Source organism: Lissotriton helveticus, chromosome 11 (assembly GCF_964261635.1).
Source record: "Lissotriton helveticus chromosome 11, aLisHel1.1, whole genome shotgun sequence".
NCBI lineage: Eukaryota > Metazoa > Chordata > Amphibia > Caudata > Salamandridae > Lissotriton > Lissotriton helveticus.
This window is the reverse complement of record NC_136072.1, coordinates 92887577-92915152: the sequence shown is the minus strand read 5'-3', so window position 1 is coordinate 92915152 and position 27576 is coordinate 92887577.

Below are 27576 nucleotides of genomic sequence, written 5' to 3'. Positions count from 1 at the left end.
CACTTTAAAGCACTTGTGCAAATAAGCCTTGACAAAATCAATAGCTTTGATTTTTCTATATTACACCAATACTGCAGACATGGAACATACATGCACACGTACATTGCCATAGATTACACATACTTGCAAGCAGACAAAGCAGCAGATCATACGTACCTACAAATATACATGCACATACAAGACACCTCACCTGTAGTCACACACACAGATACACAGGCACACCACACACACACACCCCAACTAGAAAGAGCACATATGCACACAGACCTCCAGCCCCACATGCAAATAGTCTATATGACATGCAGTGGCCCACACAGATCAAGGAATGTTGGACATTGGTTCCATGTATAGTGCTTTAAGGTACTCTGAGACCATATCAAAGAACTGGAAGTGACAGAAAGGGGAATAGAGAGAGAGAGACATAGAAAGAGGAGAGAAATGAGGTAGATAGGTAGATCTTGAAAATAGAATCCCTTTTCAGTAACAGAGTATTGGACTCTGGTTGGCATGATGGAAGCTGAAGAAATATGTAGGCTGCAGGAGAAGGAAAGAGAGAGCAGAAAGTGCAAATCAAAGGATGTCAGAGAGTCAAGCGAATCAAGGTCTAACAGAGAGTTCAGAATGATAGACCGTTGGATGTCAGTGACAGCCAGGAAGCAGTAATCACATACCAACACATGTAGGCTGACAAATAGACACAACAAACATACATAAACATGCATTAATAAAGTTCCAAATAACACAGATACTCTCAAGCAGCACATAAGTGGACATAAATTGTGGGGCTGGATGAATGGGCTAAAAGAATCATGGATGTATGAATGCAAGTTTCAGGTTCACTGAATATTTAGAACCTCAAAATTGTGATAGAGGAAAGATTGGTATCGATGACCGCTCAAACCTACTCAGTTGTTGGCCTCTCTTAAACAAATCATGGAAGCATTGCACCACCACATAATACTTCAGTGTCAATGCCTATTCAATTGCTGCCCTCTTTGCAGTGATCACTTGTTGGTAGCAATGCAGCACCCTCTGCATGCCCATTCCATCAAATGCCTCTTTACTGCATTCATGGATATGTCGTACAGTAATCCAGTACCTTTTTTTCTTTAATACTAACATATAACAGATGTTTGCCTGATGAATCCCTTTCAAATTAAACAAATGTTTGGAATCCCACAATATTCAAATATTCAAAAAAGTTCTCCACACTTGTTTGATCTCTTTGTGGTGCTAAATATATATTTAGATTTTTTGGGAAAAAACAATGGTTTTGGGTGGCCTAAAAAAAGATTGATTCAATAACTTAACTATACCTTACTGTTTAGGACCTTTTTTTAGGCCACCCAAAACCATTGTTTTTTCCCAAAAAATCTCTCAACCCCAGGTTTAACTTATGGGGTAGCCTTGTTTTTCAAAAATAAAAAAATATATATTTAGGGCCTCCTTTACAAAAAACAGCGCAGCGTCGCAAGCCATCTTGCTGCGCTGCATCATTTTCATAGCACAAAAATGCACCATATTAACAACAATATGATGCATTAATGGGCTTTCTCCAGGGCTGGCAGACAACTGTCTGCCATGCTCCAGTGCAGGCACCCTTGCATCATGCTGCAAAGGTGCCCGCAATGCGGGGATGATTGTTTTGTGCAGGAACGGACACCTTCCAGCGCAAAAACATTCATTGATGGTGTTTTCCTATTTCTATGCCTGCTGCAGAATGCAGCACACGCAGAAAGAGGACAGAAAGAGGAAAAAACGAGGAGAAATAAAACTATTTCTCCTTGTTGTGCCTCCTTCCACTTCCATAAGGGAGGCATAGGATTCTGACGCATTCCCACAAGTTTACAAAATCTTGTAAATATGGGAATGAGGCAGAATCCATGGGAGTTGCGTGGGAACACCCACAGCAACACCTATGGCATACCCCCTTCACGTAAAGGGATGCATGAAAAGGGGTCGTATTTACAAGGCAATGTCAAGCCACGCGGGGTGGCTTTGCATATCCTTGCAAAAATGGACCAAACCACTGTGCCGCTGGTGCATCAATAAAAGTGACACTGCATTCTGGTGCATTCTGCAGCAGGCATAGAAAGAGGAAAACACCATCATTGATTGTTTTTGTGCTGGAAGGTGTCCATTCCTGCACAAAAAAAATCATTCCTGCAACCCAGCCACCCTTGAAACAGGATGGAATGGTACCTGCACTGGCGCATGGGGGCCAATTGTGTGCCAGCACAGGGGAAAGCACAAAAATGCATCATATTGTTGTTAAGATGACGCATTCCTGTGCATTGAAAATGATGCAGCATGGCGCAGCAAGATGCAGACAGTGTGTCATCATTGAGCTGCGCAGACTGTCGAAGCAATGTTTTCGAGCAGCCACTGCATCGCTGTCGAAGAGCAATGCATTGGTTCGTATCGGCGCAAAGTCATCGGTTTTGATGGATCAGTACAGCCAAAGGCTCACTTCAAGGGCCCAGGACTGGATTGACACCACTTGGCAATGCTTGTTTATTAGTCCAGAGACAACCTGGCTTGGCAGTTCAGGCTGGACTGTTCCCATAATGAGTAGGATGAAGATTGATTTGCATATTGCTGGGTCTAAACTGGGGTGGCATGGTGAGCAAAAGAACGATGTATATAACCCAGATCTCTTGACTGGGGGGTGAATTTATGATGTATTCATCATTCTGTCCATCATTTGTTTGCGTAGCTCTTTCTAATCTTATCATTACCATTCCTCAGATCTGAAACATGATGCAGCTTTCAGATCAGGAATTACAGCTTAAAAGGTTATTAAGGAATTTCCAATGTTAACCTATGAGAGGAGTAGGCCTCACAGTAGTGAAAAACGAATGTAACTGTTTCTCACCACCAGGACATGCAAAACATATAAGTACATGTCCTAACTTTTACTTACACAGCACCCTGTCCTTAGGGCTACCTAGGGCCTTATTTAGGTGTGACTTATGTGTAATAAAAGAGGAGTTTAAGGCCAAGTTAAAAAGAGTTTTGAATGCCAAGTCAAAGTAGCAGTAAACTGCACACACAGGCACTGCAATGGCAGGTCTGGACAGGTTTGAAAGGTTACTTGTGTGGGTTGAAAAGTCAGTGCTGCAGGCCCACTAATAACATGTAGTTTACAGGCCCTAGGTATATAGTATACCACTTAACAAGGGACTTATCAGTAAGCTAATTATGCCAATCATGTATACCCCAGTGTTACCATATTTAGGGGAGAAGCACATGTGCTTTAGCACTGGTCAGCAGTAGTAAAGTGCTCCGAGTCCTAAGACCAACAAAAAGAGTAGGATCAGGCAAACGGTTTGGGGGAAGACCACCCTATGGATGACAGGTCTAACAGCCTGCTTGGGCTCATCCCTTCACTTGTGTACCTGACTCCCCAGCCAATAATATTTTCAGGCCAGACACTGAATACCTCTTTAAAGAAGTTTTCTGCTTGTAGTACTTCTTGAAATTCCATTGCAGCGTCACCTCAAAGACTTTACTTGCACCCTTGCAATTATTTAACCTCTCCCAGGGCTGTCTTTAACCCCTTGACAGCGGCGAAAATTCCGCCGCGGTGCGGGTGATTTATGGCGTGGGCGTGGTTCGGACGGCCCCCGGCCGTCGTCCGCACACGCCCACCGTGACGTCGGACGGCCGCCGGACGTCCGACGCATGGAAGGGGTTAATATCCTCAAGTTAGGGATAGCTAAGAAGAGTTTGATATTACTATACTTCTGATTGAGGAATACCTGTTGGGATCCTGTACTTTCCCCTGCACCTACATACTGGGATTTTTTCATGCCCTCAAAGTTATGCTGTACTAACTATCACTTTGGCTCCGCAACGCAATATGCAGATACGTGGTTAGCCTTTGTTTTTGACCACTGTCTAAAGTTGCAGAACATTAATGCCTGTTGTAGGGGTCCAGAAAAATCCAGTCTCATGACGATTTGTTTGGCTTTAACAAGGTAAAGGTAGTATGACATTGATATGTTGCATGATCAACACAGAGCATCAGCTACTAGAGTAAATCTTGTGTATGTTTCATTTTCTGCAGACTGTAACAGTCCATGCAAAATCCATGTGAATGAAAAATATGTATGTATTTTAAGATGATGTAAAAGCAGAAAGTTACAGTAGTTTTGTGTTCTATTTAATATACAAAAGCTGTCACTCTTTAGAGGCCAGAAAATCTGACGAGACAACCTGAGTGACTACAAATCGACAACATCTCTTGTGTTTCTTGAATCATATGCCTAGCCCCGGCTTCCCTTCTCTGTCAGTGCCAAACGCATCTTAGAAGTGCTCTGTATTATCAATGAGGATGGAGTCTGATGGGTTCCACGTCACTCCAGCAGCAACTTCGGATTTGCAAGTGACATTAGTCTGACACAGCTCACTCTGGTAAAATAAGTGAAACCATTCCTCCCAGAAAGCAACTTCAGAACTGGTGTTCAAGTTCACATTCTTGTTTCTGGGTGATGCCAATGCCCTGTTCCATAGCCTCCCAGAATGCACACTGGCCCGCCATAAGAGCATCCGGTATGTTGTAAGATGCCTTACCAAGGTCCTGAAGAAATATAACCACATCACCCTCACCTGGATGAAACTCCAGTCTCCCATTGCTGGGCATAATCACCTTCAAAGCAAACTGTATTACCTACAAAGCCTTCCTGGGAGAACAGTTGCATTTTGCACACCTGAATCCTAGACGCCATCAGACTTGCTACAAAGAAGTACATAAAAGCAAGACAATAGGCCTTCATTTACACAGTCAAGTTCTGGAACTAAATCCCTGTATCTGTCTGGACAGTCCCAATCCTGCTCCAATTTAGGAAAACGCTGAAGATATGTCTCTTTACAGAACACAACGTCTTGAAGCAGTAACAGTAGACGTTTGTTCATGGAAAGCAGGTTGCACACACATTTTGACTGTACCTTTGCCTTCAACATTGTACAGCACTCTGCTATCTTTCCACTAGGCTCATGCTCTATAAATCCCAAAGAGCATTTAGTTTATTGTTGACACTTGACTTAAAAAAGAGCTTGACAATGAAGGGAGAACTACAAAGTGTGGATACTCCTTTGGATAGAGTCAGCTGCATCTGCCTGGATGAATTTCAGCAAGACTTGTGGTGACTGGACATTTGGCTGTGGCCCGGACTGGAATAGGGGAAAGTCTATCGTACTTGAATCAACAGCCTGATGATCAAGAAGCGTGACTGTTCACCTCTGATTGATTGGACAAGGTGCCAAGGTAACAGAACAAAGACACAATTTTAAAAAAAAATCCAGGTTTGTCGTGCCTGGAGTATTCTACTATTAAATTTGAGGCTAGTGGAGACCTGTAACATGTCAGGACCTTCGTTGTTTGGCTGCAGCTCTTCAATTTACCCCTCTGAGAACTTTTGAGTTGTAAAACTTTGACATACTTCATTTTTATAATTTTGTAGCTTGCGGGGACAACTTTGTAGAGGTAGACGGGAAGTGAGGGGGTGTTGAACATATCTCTTTTTGTAGGATTATCCCCAAACATTTTACTTTCGTATTTTTCTGACCCTCTTTTTGTTGGCTTTAGGACTCTGGGCACTTTACCACTGCTAATCAGTGCTAAAGTGCCTGTGCTATCTCCTTAAAACACAGTATGATTGATTGGCGTACACCTGTTTGGCATATTTAACTTACCTGTAAGTCCCTTGTACAATGTTATCCCACATACCCAGAGCCTGTTAATTAAATGCTACTATTGGGCCTGCAGCAATGCTTGTGCCACCCACATGAGTAGCCTTTCAAACCTGTCTCAGGCCTGCCACTGCAGGGCCTGTGTGCGCAGTTTACTTCCACATCGACTTGCCATTTAAAGTTACTTGCCAAGCCTTATTATCCCCTTTTACTACATATAGCTCACCTCTAAGGTAGTCCCCAGTTAGCCCTATGGGAAGGGTGCTGTGTACGTAAAAGGTAGGACATGTGCCTTTATTGTGTGGCATGTCTTGGTAGTGACAAACAGCCTATTTCATTTCTCAGTACTGTGAGGCCTACTCCTCTTATAGGTTAGCATTGGGAATTCTCTTATAGGTACGTAGGTGGTAATTCCTGAGCTGAAAGGAGTAGTGTTGCCATGTTTGGAAGGTTTGGAATAGTGGTGATGAATCCTGTTTACCGGTGTAGGTGGATTTTACATTACTATTTTAGAAATGCCACCTTTAGAAAGTGCAAACAACTATAGGGGTCAAGCCCAAAGGACCGGGGCCAGGTAGGGCTATTATAAATTCAAAAAACCAAAAAATGAACCTGGCTCCGTGCTACCATGCACTCCTACTACTCATGGAGTAATGAACAGACTACTCTTTTATCTGTTCATATGGAATTTTTATTAGATCATTCCTGTTTTTTTAATAGTTTTTAAATGGATCAGAATAAATTTTTAGAACTGAAAAAGTAACACATATTCCTCAAGTTAACACATAAACTGTCACATATATAGAAAACAATTCACAATAGCCTACAATCAAAGACGAAATTAGACATACACACCATAGAAAATTAATAACAACAACTTACAAACACAACAAAATCTTCACAAAAATCTATACATTAATCTGATACAAAACACATTTTTTGAAAAATTTGCAACATATACAAAATCAATAATAGTCATGAAAATATCCATTTTTATGAACCACATGTGTTGTTTCAACAGCAATGTCAAAAGAGTGTCTGGATAGTATATCAATCCTTATCCAATTTCCTTCAACACTCGACACATTCAGAATTAACTAAATGCCTCTCGAAATGCCAACGCGTTTCAAGCCCAGGCCGATGGTACTGGGGCTCTCATCAGGGCTTCATGCAAATGGACTCGATATTCTGTTTTCTAGAGTTGGAGCAGCCGCTCCAACTCGTTGACTCCAAGAGTTTTAACTTTATCCCACTGGACTCGTTTGTGTTGCTGCCTGTGAGCACGACCTCACGCTTTGCCCGTATAAAATTCTTTACTGCAGGTTATGGACAGGACTTTGTTCATTGAAGACTCGTTATTTTTACCGCGTCTTATCCAATTCCGAACTGTGAATGTGACAGGCTTTTCTTTTGCTTGAATGCGAGCGTGCTCTCCCTCGTGGGTGTTGTTTTTTACACTCAACAAAGTGGTGGAGTATTCAACTCGTGCAGCATACGGATTGAATCTCAACACGGCATCTCAAGATGCCGTGTTGAGATTCAATCGGTATGCTGCATAAGACGGATGTATGACCTTACAACGCATGCTTTTACCACGCATGCCTTTATAACGCAGGTTTTACAACGCAAGTCGTTACAACGACTTGCGTTGGGGGGGCGCTGGATAGTGAATAGTTAAATTTACTATTCCAACTCCAGTCCCCGTGGATAGTAGGGAAGGTGTTGGATAGTAAATTAAACTATTCCCTATCCTAGAGCACCCCCCAGCGCAATGCGTTGTAATAACTTGCGTTGTAAAAGTTGCATCGTAATGGTAGTGAGTTGTAAAAGTTGCGTTGTAACGGATGTTCCCCGCATAAGACGCAGTAAAAATAACGAGTCTTCAACGAACAAAGTCCTGTCCATACCCTGCAGTAAAGAATTTTATACGAGCAAAGCGTGAGGTGGTGCTCGCAGGCAGCAACACTAACGAGTCCAGTGGGATAAAGTTAAAACTCTTGGAGTCAACGAGTTGGAGCGGCTGCTCCAACTCTAGAAAACAGTTGGTTGGCTTCTTCCCCCCAGACCTGTTTGTTTGGAAGCCTGGGGATATTCCACCTTTTAGCCCTAACCTATGCCATGAAAGAAATGCATGGTGAGCACTACAATTGTCTTCTGTCTCATCTGGTGCCAAAAGACTAGCACTACCATGGTGAGCGCTTCATTTCTCCCATTTCCCATTAGATCAGCAATCTGCACATGTTGAGCGCTGTGACCAGGTGAAGCTGTGGTCCTGCAGGAAGACCAGTGCTAGAGAATCCAGCGTGGCTCGCACACCCCAGGTATTGTTGCCAAGGCTGCTAGGAGGCTTGCACCTATGTCAGCGGAGTCCGGCCCGCCATCTTCTGGAGCAGCAACGTGTGTGCGGAGGAATGCGGGAATCTCAAGACGTGAGCCCCATTTACGAGGCCTGCCTACAGATGTCTCTTGATTTGCTTTCGCCCCCCCCCGTGCCGAAGGAAGGCACCACCGGCTGGTTCCCTTGGTGGCCGCCAGAGATGGAGATCCGAAGAGACGTGGTCCCCCGGAAAAGTATGCAAAGGTACCGTGAGGCTTCCCCTGTTGGGCGGCCCTGTATGGGCAGTAGCATCAGTTAAATGTATTTTATGTAGCATTTGTTCTAATGATTAAGGAATTGAGAAAGGAATTAATTCCCATACTGCCCCTTGCCAGAGACGGTCATTCCAGGGGGAGGAGGATGAGTATTGGCAACAAGATGCACAAATAGTGAAATTAAAACCACTTCCACATTGCAGTTCAATGAACTGACTATTCGTTGAACTGATAAGAACAAAAACTTTGTCCAACCAATGGCTGCCATGTATCAACATGGCGTGGCTGCTGCACTTAGAGCAAATTGGAGGCTCATTGGTGGTCATCATTCAGTGGAATTTTAGTATTTAAATTTGATCTGGAATTTCTGTAGTTCCAAGTGACGATATTGGGCCCAATTCACAAAGATTTTGCATGAGGTGTGATTTATTCCTGCAGCACTCTTGAATTCCTTCTGAATTTCAAAAATACTCTTGGCTTACTCATGGAATTGAGGGGTAACCAGGAGCACAATCTTGTGAATCTAGCCTGAAGACTTCATAAAAGTACACTCCAACATAAATGATAATGTGAACACTACAAGTAGAAAAACCATAGAATAATATATACACCTACAAAAATGTTGATGTATTCACATTTGCCAAATCCAGCCAAAGACTCTTCCTTCATATTAAAGGACTGGCTTAAAATGTTATTTTGTTTCCAGCCCCTACATGTTTGGTACAAAGTCATTGACGGAGGGTGCCAATTTTTATAGTTGTATAGATGTGCATCTGTAAGTCCATAATATTTTGCGGTCTATAATATGTCACCATTTTATGAATCTATAAATGTGTGGTATATATTTAAGACCTATATGGTTCTCAGCTACAAACTTGAGTCTCTCAGCCTGTGCCGGATTATGCTTTGCATTCTGGGAATTGTAGTTTTCTTCATCCCATTGTAACATCAGTAGTAGAAGTCCCAGAATGCAAAACAAAATAACCTGGACGGGATTGTGGTGTCTTGCGTGTTTTATGACTGCACCCTTTTGGCTCTGAATGGACTCTGTAGAGCTGTCATTTATCAGAGAAGAGAGAGAGGGGTAGGTAGCTAGTCCGTATCTCCAGGGTTTATATGTAATCAAAAAGGATTAGCCTATTGTGAAAATTTTAACAGGACCCAGAACTGTATGACGAAGTACAAACCATTATGTTTTTTCATGAAGGTGGCATGCTTCTTCATCGGGCCCACCCAGTGACACAGAGTGTGTCCCAGGTGTGCTGCGAAGCCTGATTACAGCGGAGCAGGTATGTAACTGAGTGTGCATTGTGGTGACGTGAATAGTGATAGTTAAAAAGCTATACATGTTTTATGTCCAGTTATGCTTGGTGAGGGAATCCCCCTCGCACACATATAGCACCTTAGAGAGTGCGCCACATATTTCAATCAACACACTCACTTAAGTATAAAATTGCACCTTCACTTATTTTACGGTCCTGAGGAAAGCCAGTTTTAAATTGAAAGGCCTGGCTGAAACATGTAGACCCTTCCTGGATGCAGGACGCCCTAATATATACTCCTATCACATCTACCAGCCTTTTTAAATGCTAACAGAGGCCCAGTTATTAAAGTTTAATTAACCCTCGGGTACTGGGACCACTGTATAGCTTTGTAACCTTTACTATTCACGTCACCACACTGCACACTCAGTTACATACCTGCTCCGCTGTAATCAAGCATCGCAGCACACCTGGGACACACTCAGTGTCACTGTGGTGGGCCCGATGATGAAGCATGCCACCAACTAGGTTGGTGGGTGAGGGCTTCATGAAAAAACCTAATGGTTTGTGCTTCGTCATACAGTTCTGAGCTCTGTAGAGCTGTGACATATGTGTTGGAGCAGAAGGCACTGAAAGCTTGCTTTAGAATGTGGGGATCGCAGTTTCACGCAGTCAAATAAAGACGTGTAATATTAAGCTCGATGGGCCCAATTCACAGAATGAACTTAAGACTTAATCCTAAACTTACTACTATTTTGGTATTCACAGAATGTACTTACTACTTTTGCCATTCACAGAATGCACTTACTACTTTTGGTATTCACAGAATGAATTTACTACCTTTGGTATTCACAGAAGTTAGGATTTTGTCTTAAGTTTGTCTTTAGACAAACTTAAGACAGACTTAAGACACACTTAAGACACACTTAAGTTAGGATTGTGTCTTAAGCCTGTCTTAAGTCTGTCTTAAGTCTGTCTTAAGTCTGTCTTAAGTTTATCTTAAGACAAACTTAAGACAAAATCCTAACTTCTGTGAATACCATAAGTAGTAAATTCATTCTGTGAATGCCAAAAGTAGTAAGTGCATTCTGTGAATACCAAAATAGTAGTAAGTTTAGGATTGAGTCTTAAGTTCATTCTGTGAATCGGGCCCCATGTGTGGCGTAGTCATTGGTGGGTACCCAGGCTGGGGAGGGCGCTCCATCGATGACCTACTCAAGCCCGGACCAGGGAAACTAGAGAGCTGTTATGTCTTCACATGGTAAGATTTCTGGGCTATCATGCCTCAATGTAATAGAATATGTGGCTAATTATGCAGCCAAAACACATGACAGAAAACATACATTAACATGGGAGAGTGAGTGTGGCGGGGGCGTGGGGGGGTGGAACAGAGGGGCAGGACGATGATGAATGAGGCAATACCACATATCAAGGGGCTTAAAGTAATACATCTTTCATTTGTGACAGGCCTAGTTACTTGGGGCCAAAAGAAAGTCTACTGAATAGAACGCACATCTGGTAGACTGAACATCTGCTCCGGTGAGAGAACTCTGCGCATCTGTAAGGCAGCAAACAAATACCGGCCAGAGAGGATGCAGGTACCTGGTTTGACAATCGAAAAAAACGCACCGGAAGCAATTCAAGGTCAAAGGGTAAAAGACACGGCTTTGATTGTTGTTTCCTCCTTTCAGGAGACTTTGCCGAGGTTCAGGGATGGAACCCATTGGCACAGCTGGGAGGTCGCTGCACGTAATTACAGCCGCCTTTCGAATCCTCTGCAGGCCTCCGTCTACAGTGCCTGGTATCTGTTAAGTTAAAGAGTACAGTATGCCGAGAGCCCAGAACGTTTTATTTCCAGCTACAGATTACAAGAACCACATGCGCAGGAAACGCCCTCTCCACTCGCCTCTTGTTTTCAAAAGCCAGCTTTTCTGTTCAAAAACTGTTTTCGATAAGTGATGGCTTTCAGTGGCCTTTCATCTTTGAAAAGCGGCCTATCTCCATGGTTTCGGCATATCACCGTGGTTTTCTCGTGTTGCTTTGAGGCGGGCCTCCCTTCCAAAGTCTCCAGTGCGCTTTTTAACACGTACCCGGATTGCAACAGTTCCCACATTTTAGCAGCAACTGTTGTGGTACAAACAACGTTCGCTCGTTTTCTCTTCTCATATCAGAGAGTAATTTCTGCAAAGCTGATAATGTCGACGGCGAAAGGTGGTGCGTTTCATGTGGTTTTGCTCTGGCTAAATGGCCCTGCAGGTAACAGATTGGCTTGCCCTGACGCTAATTACAATTTGAGGCAACGTCTCGGGGTGAGACAGGATGTCTTTTCTCGATAACAAATCATTCGCAGGTGTTCGAAGACGAAAGGAAAGCGCATAACAAGAGGGGTTGTTTGTTTGTGCTGTTTTCGGCGATGGCCCCAGCCAAGCACCTGCGCTAATGCGGAAATCCACCAGTTCTAGCCGAAGCCAAAATTAATACATGCAATTGGCTGAAAATGCAGTGCGGTGTGCGAAAAATTAAGAAGCAAGGGCTACAGGGATTTGTGTGAACCACAAATGTTTGGGAAGGAATATGCTACATGGGCTGAGTTGTAGACCTTCAGAATTGTAATAACACTTTTATTAGATACCGGACAATTCCACTGAGAACAGATAGTTGTATCTGTCTGTTGTGTGACCTTCATTCGTCTACGTATATTTTGTGCACCGACAAATGAGATCTTTGATTTAAGATTACCAGATGACTCCTTGGGGCATATTTACAAGGGGATAGCGCCACCAGAATGTCACTTTTAATAACGCTCTTGTGGCGATACGGACTTCGCCTTATACACAAAGCGGCGTTTGGCCACAGTAAATAGCGCCCCTTTTCATGCTTCACTTAGCGTGAAAGGGGCGTGCAATGGGTGTTGCGGTGGGCGTTCCACCGCACAACCCATTGCTTTTTCATGCAGATCCATATTTACGAGGATGGGGCAGCGCCAAAAACGAACGCCAGGGAATGCCTGGTCTTAGGATGGTGATACGAGGAGAAATCATTCATTTCACATAGTATTTTGCTGCTTCTATGTGTGCTGACATAGAAGGTGTAAATCGCCTTTTAAGATTGTTTATGTGCAGGAATGTGTCCCTTCCTGCACACAAACAATCGCTCCTGCAGTGCAGGCACCTTTGCAAGATGGCGCAAAGGTGCCTGTGCCAGCATTAGGCAGCTTTTTAAGCGCCGGCACGAGGGGAACGCAGGGGTGCGCAGTATTTTTGTAAATACTCTGTATCAAAAAAATTTCGGAGTGCGTCAATACCAATTTTGGCGTAACACCACCCTCTGGCATTATATTGTAAATATCCCCCCCTTGTCACCAGGAACACATTTTTCCAGTCCTGGGCTTTCAGTGCCGGCTCCTCAGCTAAGGCGGTGGAGCATTGCCTCACTGCTAATTTAGCAGTACGAAAAATAAAAATAAAACTGTAATAACAGGCCGTTGTTACCATTTTATTTTTCTATGTGAGAGTAGGGGCGGGGCTGGGCTCTGACGCCAGAGCAGGGGTGGAGTGGTTTGCACACCTCTAAGTGCACATGACGGTTTGGCCGTGAAGAACCGGGTCACTCAGAACCGGCGGCGTCAGGGACACGCCCGATGTCTTCGAGTCCACCTTTCCTGGCAAACAGAGACACAGAATATTTCTAGGTGGCGTCAGAGATCAAATTTATTAGCTGCAGCTAGTAACAGTAAACCAAGCAATACAACACGGTGTACAACTCAGGAGACTGCTCAACTTTCGTAGAGCAAGACACTACTTTTTATGCTGTTTTCGGACAATAACGAATGCACACCCATTGCGGCAAATTCTGACCAATAGAAACACATTTCTATACATTATCACATTCCAAAAAGCACACTTTACATTGCACCAACCCCACAAGTTAATTATTAGGACTGTCCCAAATCCGATTACCAAAAGCCGGACAAACCCATAATTGAAAACACTACCCATGTAATGAAAAGACATAAAGAAAAGAGCAATTCAGATATAGTGTAGGATAACATATGTGCAAGAAACTTTAGACTAACGATATCCTGAACAATGATTGCAATTATAGACAAGCTCAACTAAAGAAACCAGTTTCGTGGAAGGGTCAGTTTCAGGTGAAGGGGTCAGCATCTTACAGTTCACTCGTAAGTCGAAAAGGCCCACGTTAAACTTTACATGGACAACGAGGCCCATGCAACTTCGTTCGTTCGTTTATCCCTATGGCCTACGTGAGGGCAACACAAAATGGAGTCGCAAACAACGTAAAACAAAATGGAGTCCGGTTCCAAAAACCACGGAACCTCAGCCGGCCCTCAAACTGTCATGTGCACTTAGAGGCGTGCACATGACAGTTTGAGGGCCGGCCAAACCGTCATGTGCACTTGGCATGTTCTCCATTGCGCTGTGTTGCACAGCCATGTGGAGAACATGCCCAGGCTCCCAGGCACTGCCTGAGCACCCAAACAGGATGCTCAGACCAATCAGGATGCTTCTTCTGCAGCATTGTGATTGGCTGGGAGAGTCAGGGAGCCTGGGTGCTTCTTGTGCTTTCAGCAGACCTTCCTTGCAGGACTGTGCAGAGACGTGCGGCGGCGAGAGAGGTGGCATGGCGGAGAAGGTAGGTTTATTTATTTAAATGTTTTCTTAATCCACCATCCTGCCTCACCTCCCACGTACTGAGGCAGCCGCCACTGTGGGCTTTCATTTAACAACATATTGTGTGCACATATAAGCTGAAATTTCTGAGTATTTGGTCTGCAAAGGAAAGTGTGGACATACGTGAGATGCTTCTGACAAGGAGACAACTCCTAGCCTTAATTTTTTTCTTTTTGTTTTACTGTATTTCTTCGTCCGTGAGGGCAGAGGAGGACTTTACAATTAACAGACCACGACCTAAAATAGAACATTATGACACAGAGCAGCAGAAGATGTAGAGCGCATGTTGGAATAAATTAGGAAGGAAGAGTTTAAAGATGAGCCTTTTTTCTGGTCTTTACAGAAAGAGAGTAGATTGGGATTTAGTCTCACGTGGTAAGGGAATCTTGGAGCAAAGCATGAAAAGGTTTCCTTTGATGGATCACTTTTTGGAGTTTGATCTGATTCTGGTAGTTAGTTGTTCTTCTGCAAGTTTGTTTCTAGGTAGGTCGACAGTCCATGGTTAATAGTTTTGGGAGTTTTGCCTCTAGTTATATAATCAATCAGTGCATCAAGGTGGAGTCAGTGTAGTTGTTAAAGGTAGGATGAGACTGGACCTCACTTTTTGGCTGAGGTAACCAGCTGGACAGCAGCATGGAGTATAGCATAGGATGATTTGGGAAGGCCTGCTAGCACCACAAGTCCTCCATCCAACTGCCTGTACTGTGCGTGCAAAGTCTGAACTTTCTTCACAATAAGATCTTCTCCAGACTTGCTCTGATTGCCTTACTTTTAATTTCTCAGCTCTGAGTTCATACATAAATAAGCTCAACATTACTACTCTCTATAGTATTTCTTTGTACCATAATTGGTTTTCCACACTCGAACATTAAGGGGGTCATTAGGATGGCGAAAGTGCGCCCGCCTTCCTATTGTGAAATGGGACCGCTCGCCATAAGGGCGGGGGTCCTGTGGGGACCATTAGGATGCGCCCGCCACAGTGGCGGGTTCATCCTGCATTCCTGACATTGTGGCGGGCGGTGCACTCCGCACCCCCCGCCACAATGCTAGGAAGGCATATTGAGCACTTCCATGCACAACATGGCAGGCACCGCGTGGTGCCTGCCAAGTTGAGCATGGAACTCCATGTGCACCCCCACCGCCCTAGAGTCCCCGCAACAGGCCCCCGCAAGAAATTCCTGCATGCCTTTCCGTGGCGGCAATACTGCCACGAAAAGGCATGTTCCAGGCCACATCCAAATATGGCTGGCGGTGTCTAATAGACACCGCCACCATATTGAACCCTTTTCCGCCCGGTCGACTTGTTGACTGGACGGAAAAGTGGCGGACCCCCCCAGCCATAGTAATATGGCGGGGGGTCTTTGCTGGAAGGATAGCAGGAGGATCACTCCCACCGGGCCGGTGGGGGCGATCCACCCGCCATCCTAATGGGGCCCAAAGTTCTCAGTGTCCCATGATATGATTTACCAACATGCAACATCTGCAATACCTGTTGGTATCCATCATTTTCCATGATGCTGAAGTATCTGCAGTCCTCGCTAGTAAAAACCCACAAAATAGTCCTTGCTGTTATGTGGGTTTCCCAACATAATTGGATCTTTGCAAAGGAGAACAGGCTAGGCTTCCCATATGGCCACTGTCGGTACTTAATTTGAGCCAGTGATTACAGTCAGGATCCACCAGCACTGATTTTGGGGCTGGCACTTGTTTTTCTCAATCAGACTTTGATCCAGAAGTAGACAGAAGAAAACAGGGAATGAAGGAGGGAAATTCAAATCCATAAAATATGTGATAAAGGATAAAAACAGGAACCTGTAAGAGTGAGATAAAGGGGCTGAGATTGTTTGATGGAGGATTAAATATGCATGAGGTAGAATCAAGACTACTCATCCTTCGTATTCAGCACACCGGCATACAATTGCCCTGGCCACGTTCTTATTTACAAACTTTGGGCCCGCACTTATTCTTTTACAAGTTAAGCACTGCCAGTGTCTTCCTAAAGATTGTTGGTGCCCAGGACTAGAGCTACTTTCAGGCCTTCAATTCGGAACAACTTTGAATGTTATTACCTATCTTCTGATAAATCAAGCCTGCATGATGCCACACAAACCTATACTTAAATTTTCATTAAAAAAGGCTAAAATATGTCTTGCTGAAGGCCCACAAATCCTTAAAATGACACTGGGTATAAAGAGACACAGAGGTAGAGGACGGGAGAGAGAATTTCTAACAGAAAAATTTATAAAATTGAGACAGAGCGAGAAAAACTGAGAATGATCACTTTGCTTAATTCGTGAAGCATTTTAATGTACGTTATGTTAGACCGTATTTGTATAGTGCAAGTACACCAAAAAGGTTTCTTGGCACTGACATATCTGAAATTTCAAGTGGCATGCACGTTTGAGCTCCATGAAATTTGAACCCCTACGTTTTTTCACCAAAGAATGCAGAACTGGTTAAGCTACATAGTGAGTAGTCATTTCCTGTCCCACTGATGTCCAGAGATTGATCAAGCCAGCACTGAACTGCTGATCAGATCATTAAAAGGTGAATCCCACAATGTTCTCAATAAATTGATATCCCTATCGAAGGCAGCAACTGAATATCCCAATAGCAGCCATGTAATATAATCTAGGGACTGATATTCATAGTATTGTACTGCTGTGTACATTTGGAAAATTCAATAAAGAAAGTTTTGACAAACAAAAAGGTGAATCCCAGAGCCAAGGGCATAAGTCCCAAAGTAAATACCACAACAGGGCCAATGTGCAGTTATTGTGGTTCAAGCAATGCAGTATTTGAAGGACCAGGTACCACAAATATGTGGCTCCAAAGGTGCTTTCTTCAGCCTAATCTTACTTGCCAATCAAAGCATAAGTGATTCCAGTGGTCAGCATGTGTGTGCTTGCATCAGAATGGGAGGTTCACATATGTGCAGTTACAGGCATCATAAAACTGTTCCATTGAATACTTCCTAACCACAATCTCCACATCAATTGTGCTTACACGTGTTTCAGATATTTGCTTTCCGTGTCATCTGGATGGAAACTAGTGTTTTCCTTTAACAGATACTACGCATCACGAGGGGGTGTTCGCCCTTACCGCAAATATTTATCTCTTCAGATGCCTGAAAATTAATGCAGATAATAGGACAGATGTGCCAAGCAACTTGTGCAGAACCAGCAGTGGCGTAGCAAGGGGGCAGGTGAGTTTTCTGGGCGGCTCTTACCTGCGGCCGTTGCGGGCCACCCATCGCAGGAATCGCCAGCACACCCCCACTCTCAAATGTGGCCACTGCATGCGGCAAACGCGGGGACCGCCATGGGGGGCACAAGGTCTAGCTACACCACTGAGAACCAGCACAGCAAAAAGTGACTATGTAGCAAATTGCCTTGTACAGAGCGCACACTGGGTTTCCCCGGTTGTATGTCATTACAACGCGGGCTTTTACCCCGCATGCCATTACAACACGGGGACTTCAACGAAAGTCGTTACAACGACTTTCACTGGAGGGCGCTGGATAGTGGAATAGTTTAATTTTCTATTCCAACTCCAGCCCACGTTGACAGTAGGGAAGGTGTTGGATAGAAAATTAAACTATTCCATATCCAACAGCGCCCTCCAGCGAAAGTCGTTGTAACGACTTTTGTTGTAATCCCCGCGTTGTAATGGTAGTGCGGGGTAATCCCCACATTGTAATGGCTGTTCTCCATTTCTCCCATTGAATGAAAAGCAAGGATGAGGTGTGGCCTAGAACTGTGGGACTGTTGTTCATAAAATGATGAATGGTTGGGGGCGGTACGCTTCATAAGAATATATATTTTAGCCCTGATTGTTAATGCTTATTGAATAAAAAATTAACTATTGTTGTGGTTGTCTCTAAATTAACCAGACAGCGTCACCTTTTGTCAGACTGTCACAATCACCGGTGCTGACAATGAAGTGCCAGTGCCGAGCACCGGAACCACCTGCTCAAATTAAGCCCTGCTTTGGACTCCTAAATGGATTTACTCACAAGTATTTTTACTTCATAGGCTTAGACCTTGGGCTTCCCAGAACTGTGATTTCAGCAAAAGATTGAACACCCACTTAGTCACAGGTTTATGAGCATGCTCCCACCTCTTTAACCCCTTCAGCGCTCGTGACAAGGTCAGCTCGTCATGGCCGTTACCTGCGCTACGCGGATGACGAGCTGACCTTGTCACATAACGAGGGATTTTGCGAATCGCAGCGCGCAGCGGGAAAACCGCTAGCGTGCATGCGGTAAAGGAAGTTTTCTATCTTGAAAACAGTCCCAGACATGCATGTCGGTACGCCATGGAAGAAATGAAAGGCAGGGCATGTCCTTCCATGTCACTAGGCCTTGGGATGCCATCTTGTCTTGGTGCTACGGTTCTAGGCGCACCTGGAGTACTCAAGGTAGCAACATTTTATTTTCGAGGCGTGCTGAAAATACTCGCCTCTTTCCTGGGGACTGGTACAGCATTCAGCCGGGCACCTCAAACTCTCCGTGGATTCCCAAGAAAGTCAAACATTTGCTCCAATTGTAGGGTCACCTTACAGGACCAAAGTTATGACTTTCTTTAAGAATCCCTCCCTCAGGCTTTGCCATCACTGCGAAAGGTGGTTACTTTGAGTACAACATCTTACCTGAGTACAATGGCCACTCTAAAATCTACCACTCTAAACACTCTGATGTTAGCTGCTTAAGGATTAGAGCTGTTTTTCTCTCTTTCTCAAGGTACTTTATTTCGGTTACAAACCTTAAAAAGCTGTGCATAATTAAAACACGCACTATCGCACAATTCATTGTCATAGTATCAACAATGCGCATCATAGCATGGGGGGTGGACAAGAAAGAAAAAAAGTTCAGTGGACATAGAGAGGGACCTAATTGACCTACTCCTTACTGTGGCAGTCAAACTGGTGCTAACAAACTGGAAGGATTCCTTCCACCAGGACTACATACAAAGTCTGTCTCAACTGTGTCACCCACCTCAGGGGAGCGGACAATCTGGCGTTGCAATACTCTCCCTGGAAAGCTTCATCCAGAGGCCTGTGGGAAGCACTGGACAAAACCATGGCCCCGGATGCGCCGCCATAAAAAAAATCATACAGCACTTGTCCTGAGGAGCAATGCTGCTCCTAAGGAGCTAGGGTCAAACCGGGGGCTAGTCACCCCCCACCAAATCAAAATGGTGTATCTAGATGTCTGTCTGTGACGGGGTGGGTTCACAGGGGACCCTTGAAGGGGGCCGGACCACCGACTGGTGGTCCGGCCCCGTGTTCTCACATACCTCCGTTTCTTCTCCCCAGCCACAGGAAACAGAAGCCGAAGCAGACTGGCGAGCAGGAGACCCGGGATATTGGTGGCCGACCGCGGACGAAGAGGACGACTATCCCTTTAAGGATCCGGACACGAGATGCGCGACCACGTCCCCAGTGAATGACGCGTCGAGGTCAAAAGGGACCCGGAACCAGGAAGCACCGGACGGCGTTTCCCGAGCTACGAGCCCAGGAGAGGAGAAGAGAGCGAGCGGTAGTCACGAGGAAGAGGAGGACGGTATACCACGGAGAAGAGAGGTGCCGGAGAAGCCAGGAGGCCAACGGTTCTGCGACCCGCCCCGCCACGGTCCCACGGGAGGAACGTGGCTACAGCAGGTACGGGGGCGTATGGCAGGGTGGATGGGAAGTCAAGTCCCTACCTGTACCGAGTGAAGTGCATAGGAGTAATCAAGCGCCTCCGACCCCCTCCCTCTCACGAGCACTATCCTACACCTAAGAGTGTGATACTACCACCTACCACTGGTTTCCCTCACTCCCGGTCCCTTTAAGTACAGCGGGGTCACCAGTACTGATACTCTCCTGTCTTCTTTCCTCCTATACGGAGCCCGAGCGGTCGACGGGGAGGGACTGAAGCAAGAGCCATCCTGGACCCGCATCGCCCGCCTGCTTACGACCCTGCAGCGTTCGCCAGAGAACGTATCACCAGTAGGAGCAGGAAGACTTATACGCAAATAAAGCCATCTTTAAGAACCTTATTCAGAGTCTCAGCCTCTCCTTCCATTACAGCGCAGGTGACCCCTGAGGAGGGCAGCCCACCCCTCGCGTCCCCGGTCACCCCGGGACAACTGGTGTCAGAAGTGGTATCTGAAGAACAGTCCATCTGTAACCCCGAGATGGACGCCCTAATCCAGCACATGATCAAAGGACAGGAGAAGCTGGAGTGGGCGGTGGAACGGCAATTATCCTCGGCACAGGCCGACCGGGAGCTCTTTAAGGCCACCTTCACCGCCCAAATAGAAAGCCTGAAGAATGTGCCGCCTCCAACAGCGACCCCCCTAGGGGACCTACGTGTGCATGCCCCTCACCCGTCCGGCATATCACTCCAGAAATACCTCCCAGGAGAAGACCCCGACGCCTTCTTGATGAACTTTGAGAGAGCCGCCCGAGCCTTAGGCTGGCCCGAAGATAAGTGGCCCTTCTTCCTCGCCCCTTTACTCACCGGAGAGGCTCAATCCGCCTATCAAGCTGCCAACCCCTTGGGAAACACTCCATATGCCACCATTAAGGGAGTGATCCTGGATCACTTAGGCTTGGATCAAGAAGCCAATAGAGTCCGGTTCCGGAAGGAGAGAGGCATCCCTGGGGAGAACCCTAAAACCTTGTTCTTCAGACTCAAGATGATGGCCGATAAGTGGCTGACCCCTGACTCCTGCTCCAAAGAAGAGATTCTCCAGAAAGTCTATTTAGAACAGTTCATGGACGCCCTACCATACGCCAGTCAAAGGTGGCTAAGACAACATTCAGGCATAGGAATAGAGCAGGCTATCGAGATTGCGGCCAATTTCGCGAGAGCCCAACCGAAGGCCCTCCCCTGGGACAGTGAGAAGACCCCTAAACATCCCCTACCCATCAAACCGGACAGAAAACCCAAACCCCTCCTGGAACAACAACGCCTCAAACCTCCGGGAATGGTTTCCCCCAGGGGGCGAGGACCACAATGCTACGAGTGTGGGGACTGGGGACACATCGCACGGATGTGTCCTAGAAAACGACCCACCGAGGAACCCATGGAAGTTGGGTATCTGCCCCGGACCGTCCTGTACTCCGCCGAAATGGGTGCATCCTTTTATGTTAGTATGGGGATGAATGGCTATCAGGTTAGGGTACTCCTTGATTCCGGCTGTCGTCAGTCAGTAGTGCAGAAACGCTATGTGCTCCCAACCCAGTACGTGCCCAGGACACTAGTACACATCAGATGCGTCCATGGGGACGTGAAGTCCTACCCTCTGGCCTCTATCACTCTGAAGCACAAAACCAGAGGGCCCTGTACAGTTTGAGTTGGGGTGGTGGATACCTTGCCGGAAGACGTCATTTTGGGTGTCGATAATCCCGAATTCCTTTACCTGTTTAGGGATTTGCTGAAGAAGCCCCCCCCCCGAAAAATACCTGCCCCCATCCAGCATATCTCACCCCGGAACCGTGGGTTATGGACCAGAGCTTCAGGTTCGCACAGACAGAGGACCGAACCCTGTTCAACGCCTGGGAAACCGCCTACGCCCAACAGGGAGCCCAAACCAGGGTCTACCCGGCGTTTCAAATCAAGAACGGGCTCTTATACCGACTGGCCCAGGTAAACGGCCTGCCCTACTGGTAGTACCGAAGTCCTTTAGGGATCAGGTTCTTTTCTACGCACATACACATCTCACTGCCGGTCACGCCGGAAAGGAAAAAACCACGGACGTCATCTTGAGGTGTTTCTTCTGGCCGGGCATCTATAAAGAGGTTCAGGAGTACTGTGCCCGGTGTGAAGTCTGTCAACGAAGGAACACGCAACGCCCAAGTGCGGCCCCCTTATATCCCTTGCCCATCATTGGTGTCCCTTTTGAGCGTGTCGGTATGGATTTAATCGGCCCCTTGCCAAGAACTGCCAAAGGACATGTATATGCGCTGGTTTTGGTGGACTACGCCACCCGGTTCATCGAGGCGTTCCCATTGAGGGCCCCCACCACAGCGGCCATCTCAGACCGTTTCGTGGAGCTGTTTGCAAGAGTCGGGTTCCCGAAGGAGGTGTTGACGGACCAAGGGACTCCGTTTACTTCCCGACTCATGAAAGAGATCTGCAAGACGTTAAAGATCAAACACCTGCGAACCTCGGTCTACCATCCCCAGACCGACGGCTTGGACGAGAGGTATAACCAATCTCTGAAGGCGGTACTCAAGAAGATGCTGACGTCCGAAGGGCCCGAATGGGACAGATTGTTGCCGTTGGCCCTGTACGTACTGCGAGCGCAAAAACAAAGTAGCCTGGGGTGCTCGTCCTTCGAACTATTATACGGACGCTTGCCTCGCTCCCTGTTAGACATCACAAAAGACCTGTGGGAAAACGAGGAGATTTATGACCAGAAAACTGTATTGGACTATACTAAACAGTTGAAAGGGAAGCTGGGTAAGTTGAGGAACCTGGCTTACTCCAACTTGGAAGGGAAACAGGCGACACAGAAGAAACGTTATGACCAAGGGAAGCGACTGAGGCGCCTCGCCGTAGGGAAGTGGGCCCTGGTGCTTCTCCCTTCCGTAGGAGGCAAAAGCAAGAACGAATGGCAGGGGCCATATCAAGTCGTGGATACCATCGGGGACACCACCTACCGGCTGCGCATGTCGGCACGTAAAACCCAAAGCTACCACATCAACCTCTTGAAGGAATGGTTGGGCCCCTCCCCTCGTGGTGTAAACAGTGCCTCTCCTCGACCAGGAGCCCCTTCCACCGTAAGTAAACTCGTGGTGAGTCCCGAACTGACCCCTACTGAGGAGGAGGCCCTGCAAGGAGTCCTACAACAGTATGCCAACATCTTCTCCGATCTACCCGGACACACTCGTCTCATGGAACATCACATCAACACTCCCGAGGGGAAGGTGGTAAAACAGAGGCCCTACCGGATCCCCGCGGCTCGTCGAGCCGTCGTGCAGAAGGAGGTCAGGGAGATGTTAGACCTGGGGGTAATCAGACCCTCGAACAGCGAATGGTCGTCACCGATCGTGTTGATCCCGAAACCGGACGGGTCCAAAAGGTTTTGTATGGACTTCTGCGCTCTGAACGCGATTTCCTCCTTTGATACGTTCCCGATTCCTAGGGTGGACGAACTGATAGAAAAGATCGGCGACGCCAGGTTCATCACCACCCTTGACCTCACGAAGGGATATTGGCAGGTGCCCCTTCGTGAGGAAGACCGAAAGAAAACCGCCTTTGCGACGGATGAAGGCCTCTATGAGTTCACCGTCCTCCCCTTCGGACTCCATGGGGCACCGGCTACCTTCCAGCGCCTCATGAACCTCATACTACGGCCGTTTCTCTCATTTAGTTCGGCCTATCTGGATGACATCGTCATTTTTAGCAGGAGTTGGGACGAACACCTACTACATCTTCAAACCATCCTGAACGCCCTTCACCAGGCGGGCCTGCACATCAACGCCAAAAAGTCACGGGCGGCGTTTTCAAAAGTGAACTACCTGGGGTACGTACTGGGGGAGGGACACATAGCCCCCCAAACAGAGAAGGTGAAAGCCATTTCCGCAGTTCCCTTTCCCTCCACAAAAAAAGAACTACGGGCCTTTTTGGGCTTAATCGGTTACTATAGGCGTTTTATACCCAACTTCGCAGAAGTAGCCTCTCCCCTGACGGATCTGTTAAGGAAAGACGTGAGGCCCAGGGAATTACAAAAGCCCTCTCAGGGGGCCCTCGCGGCTTTCACCCACCTGAAGGTCTCGATGACCACTGCCCCTGTTTTAGCGTCCCCCGACTTCACCAAACCTTTTGTACTGACCACGGACGCCTCCAACGTGGGGGTGGGGGCGGTCCTATCACAGACAGGCCCTGATGGCATGGAACATCCCCTATTATACATCAGTCGGAGGCTATTCCCGAGGGAGGCCAGGTATTCCACTATAGAACGGGAGGGTTTGGCCATCAAGTGGGCAGTAGAGAAGCTGCGGTATTACTTGGAGGGACAGCTATTCATTCTCGATACCGATCATGCCCCATTGAGGTGGATGCACCAGAACAGTGGGCACAATCCCAGAGTGCTCCGGTGGTTCCTTTCCCTTCAGCCCTATGCCTTTACAGTGGTACATAGGAAAGGGAAGGACAATGGGAACGCGGACTTCCTTTCGCGTGTGTTTCCTCTCCCCGATCGGGAGAGTCCAGGGGTGGAGGAGTGTGACGGGGTGGGTTCACGGGGGACCCTTGAAGGGGGCCGGACCACCGACTGGTGGTCCGGCCCCGCGTTTTCACATACCTCCGTTTCTTCTCCCCAGCCACAGGAAACAGAAGCCGAAGCAGACTGGCGAGCAGGAGACCCGGGATATTGGTGGCCGACCGCGGACGAAGAGGACGACTATCCCTTTAAGGATCCAGACACGAGATGCGCGACCACGCCCCCAGTGAATGACGCGTCGAGGTCAAAAGGGACCCGGAACCAGGAAGCACCGGACGGCGTTTCCCGAGCTACGAGCCCAGGAGAGGAGAAGAGAGCGAGCGGTAGTCACGAGGAAGAGGAGGACGGTATACCACGGAGAAGAGAGGTGCCGGAGTAGCCAGGAGGCCAACGGTTCTGCGACCCGCCCCGCCACGGTCCCACGGGAGGAACGTGGCTACAGCAGGTACGGGGGCGTATGGCTGGGTGGATGGGAAGTCAAGTCCCTACCTGTACCGAGTGAAGTGCATAGGAGTAATCAAGCGCCTCCGACCCCCTCCCTCTCACGAGCACTATCCTACACCTAAGAGTGTGATACTACCACCTACCACTGGTTTCCCTCACTCCCGGTCCCTTTAAGTACAGCGGGGTCACCAGCACTGATACTCTCCTGTCTTCTTTCCTCCTATACGGAGCCCGAGCGGTCGACGGGGAGGGACTGAAGCAAGAGCCATCCTGGACCCGCATCGCCCGCCTGCTTACGACCCTGCAGCGTTCGCCAGAGAACGTATCACCAGTAGGAGCAGGAAGACTTATACGCAAATAAAGCCATCTTTAAGAACCTTATTCAGAGTCTCAGCCTCTCCTTCCATTACAGCGCAGGTGACCACTGAGGAGGGCAGCCCACCCCTCGCGTCCCCGGTCACCCCGGGACACTGTCCTATCCTTCTTCTCCGCTTATTCCCTTCTTTTCTCTTTCCTTTCCAATCTCAGACCTCCCTCTCTCCGAATATAACCAGCAAAGGGGGACCGCGCGAAATATACTGTTTTTAACCATTTCGCTGCGGCGGCAATTCAGCCGCAGCACTAAGGGGCGGGGGGGCAGCGTGGCGCTCTGACGCTGGTGACGGAACCGCTCCGTCATGCCCCTCGGGTGGGCTGTGCTTGTGACAGAGGGGTTCCGTCACGGCCCCGCTCGCTCAATAGAACGCGCTGCGCAGGCGTAAAATCAGCGCCGCGCAGGCGCGGCGAGCGGGCCGTGACGGAACCGCTCCGTCACCAGCACAGCCCACCCGAGGGGCGTGATGGAGCGGTTCCGTCACCAGCTTGGGCGGGTTTAAACTCTGCCTTTACCTGCGGCGGAAAACCCATATAACAATGTTTGTATTATGTATATAAAACTTATAAAAATACAAAATAAAAGAAACCTATGCTGTCCGATTATGCTAAAAATCCATTGATAGAACCTATAAACCTGGTCTACAGAATACCCCCTCGTGACTAAACATAAGTACATGCTACTCGATCAGTAGTACTGCAACAAACTGTATACAGCACGAGTGATATAAATAACATACAATAAAAATATCAAAAAATACATTCAAAATATTAGCTTATATGTACAATTCAAAATAGTAGTACAAATACTTACGATAAAACATCAATTCAAATGCCCCAGCATGTGCTAGATCGAATTAAAACTCTTTGCCTTTCGTCTTTCTAATTAAATATAGAATGTGCAAAAATCTGCTTGGGCCAAAGACAACAAGAGGTGAGGTATCTATTAAAAATAAACGAAGTGCTGGTGAGGTATCTGTTCAAAATAAACAAAGTGCTGGTATCTGTTAAAAATAAACAAAGTGCTGGTGAGGTATCTGTTAAAAATAAACAAAGTGCTGGTATCTGTTAAAAGTAAATGAAGTGTTGGTGAGGTATCTGTTAAACATAAACGAAGTGCTGGTATCTGTTAAGAACAAACGAAGTGCTAGTGAGGTATCTGTTAAAAATAAATGAAGTGCTGGCGAGGTATCTGTTAAAAATAAACAAAGTGCTGGTATCTGTTAAAAGTAAACGAAGTGTTGGTGAAGTATCTGTTAAAAATAAACGATGTGCTGGTATCTGTTAAGAACAAACGAAGTGCTGGTGAGGTATCTGTTAAAAATAAATGATGTGCTGGTGAGGTATCTGTTAAAAATAAACAAAGTGCTGGTATCTGTTAAAAGTAAACGAAGTGTTGGTGAGGTATCTGTTAAAAATAAACGATGTGCTGGTATCTGTTAAGAACAAACGAAGTGCTGGTGAAGTATCTGTTAAAAATAAATGAAGTGCTGGTGAGGTATCTGTTAAAAGTAAACGAAGAGTTGGTGAGGTATCTGTTAAAAATAAACGAAATGCTGGTATCTGTTAAGAACAAACGAAGTGCTGGTGAGGTATCTGTTGAAAATAAATGAAGTGCTGGTGAGGTATCTGTTAAAAATAAACGCAGTGCTGGTATCTGTTAAAAGTAAACGAAGTGTTGGTGAGGTATCTGTTAAAAATAAACAAAGTGCTGGTGAGGTATCTGTTAAAAATAAACGAAGTGCTGGTATCTGTTATAAATAAACGAAGTGCTGGTGAGGTATTTGTTAACCTCTTCCACGTCTTGGTGGGCGTTTGCGTCGGACGGCCCGCACTTGTGGAATTTGCCCGCACAGCGGGAAAATCTTGTGCGCAGCGAATCTGTTAAAAAATAAATGAAGTGCTGGTAAGGTATCTGTTAAAAATAAAGAAGTGCTGGTTGGAAAGTGTGTAAACTGTAAACCCAAAGAAAGACACAAACATCGAATCCATTTCCACCTGGGTTTTACGTACATTGGACAGAAAAATAGAACATGTGCCATATTTTCAACAGCATTATTAGTGCACAGATCACATTGTCTGATGCGTTGTCCCACGTACCCATATACGTATTGATTTTAAGGACTCCAAAACGCAAATCCTAAACACTGACCCAGTCAACGGTGGTTGAATAGAGTCAACATATGCTTCATACCTTAAAATCACCTGAGATCACCTATTGATTGAGGGTTTCTAAAGCACTAGAATCGACTCCCGAGGGAGTATCTCTGCACTGTAGACCGCTGGGGAACCCGTCCTGGCTTC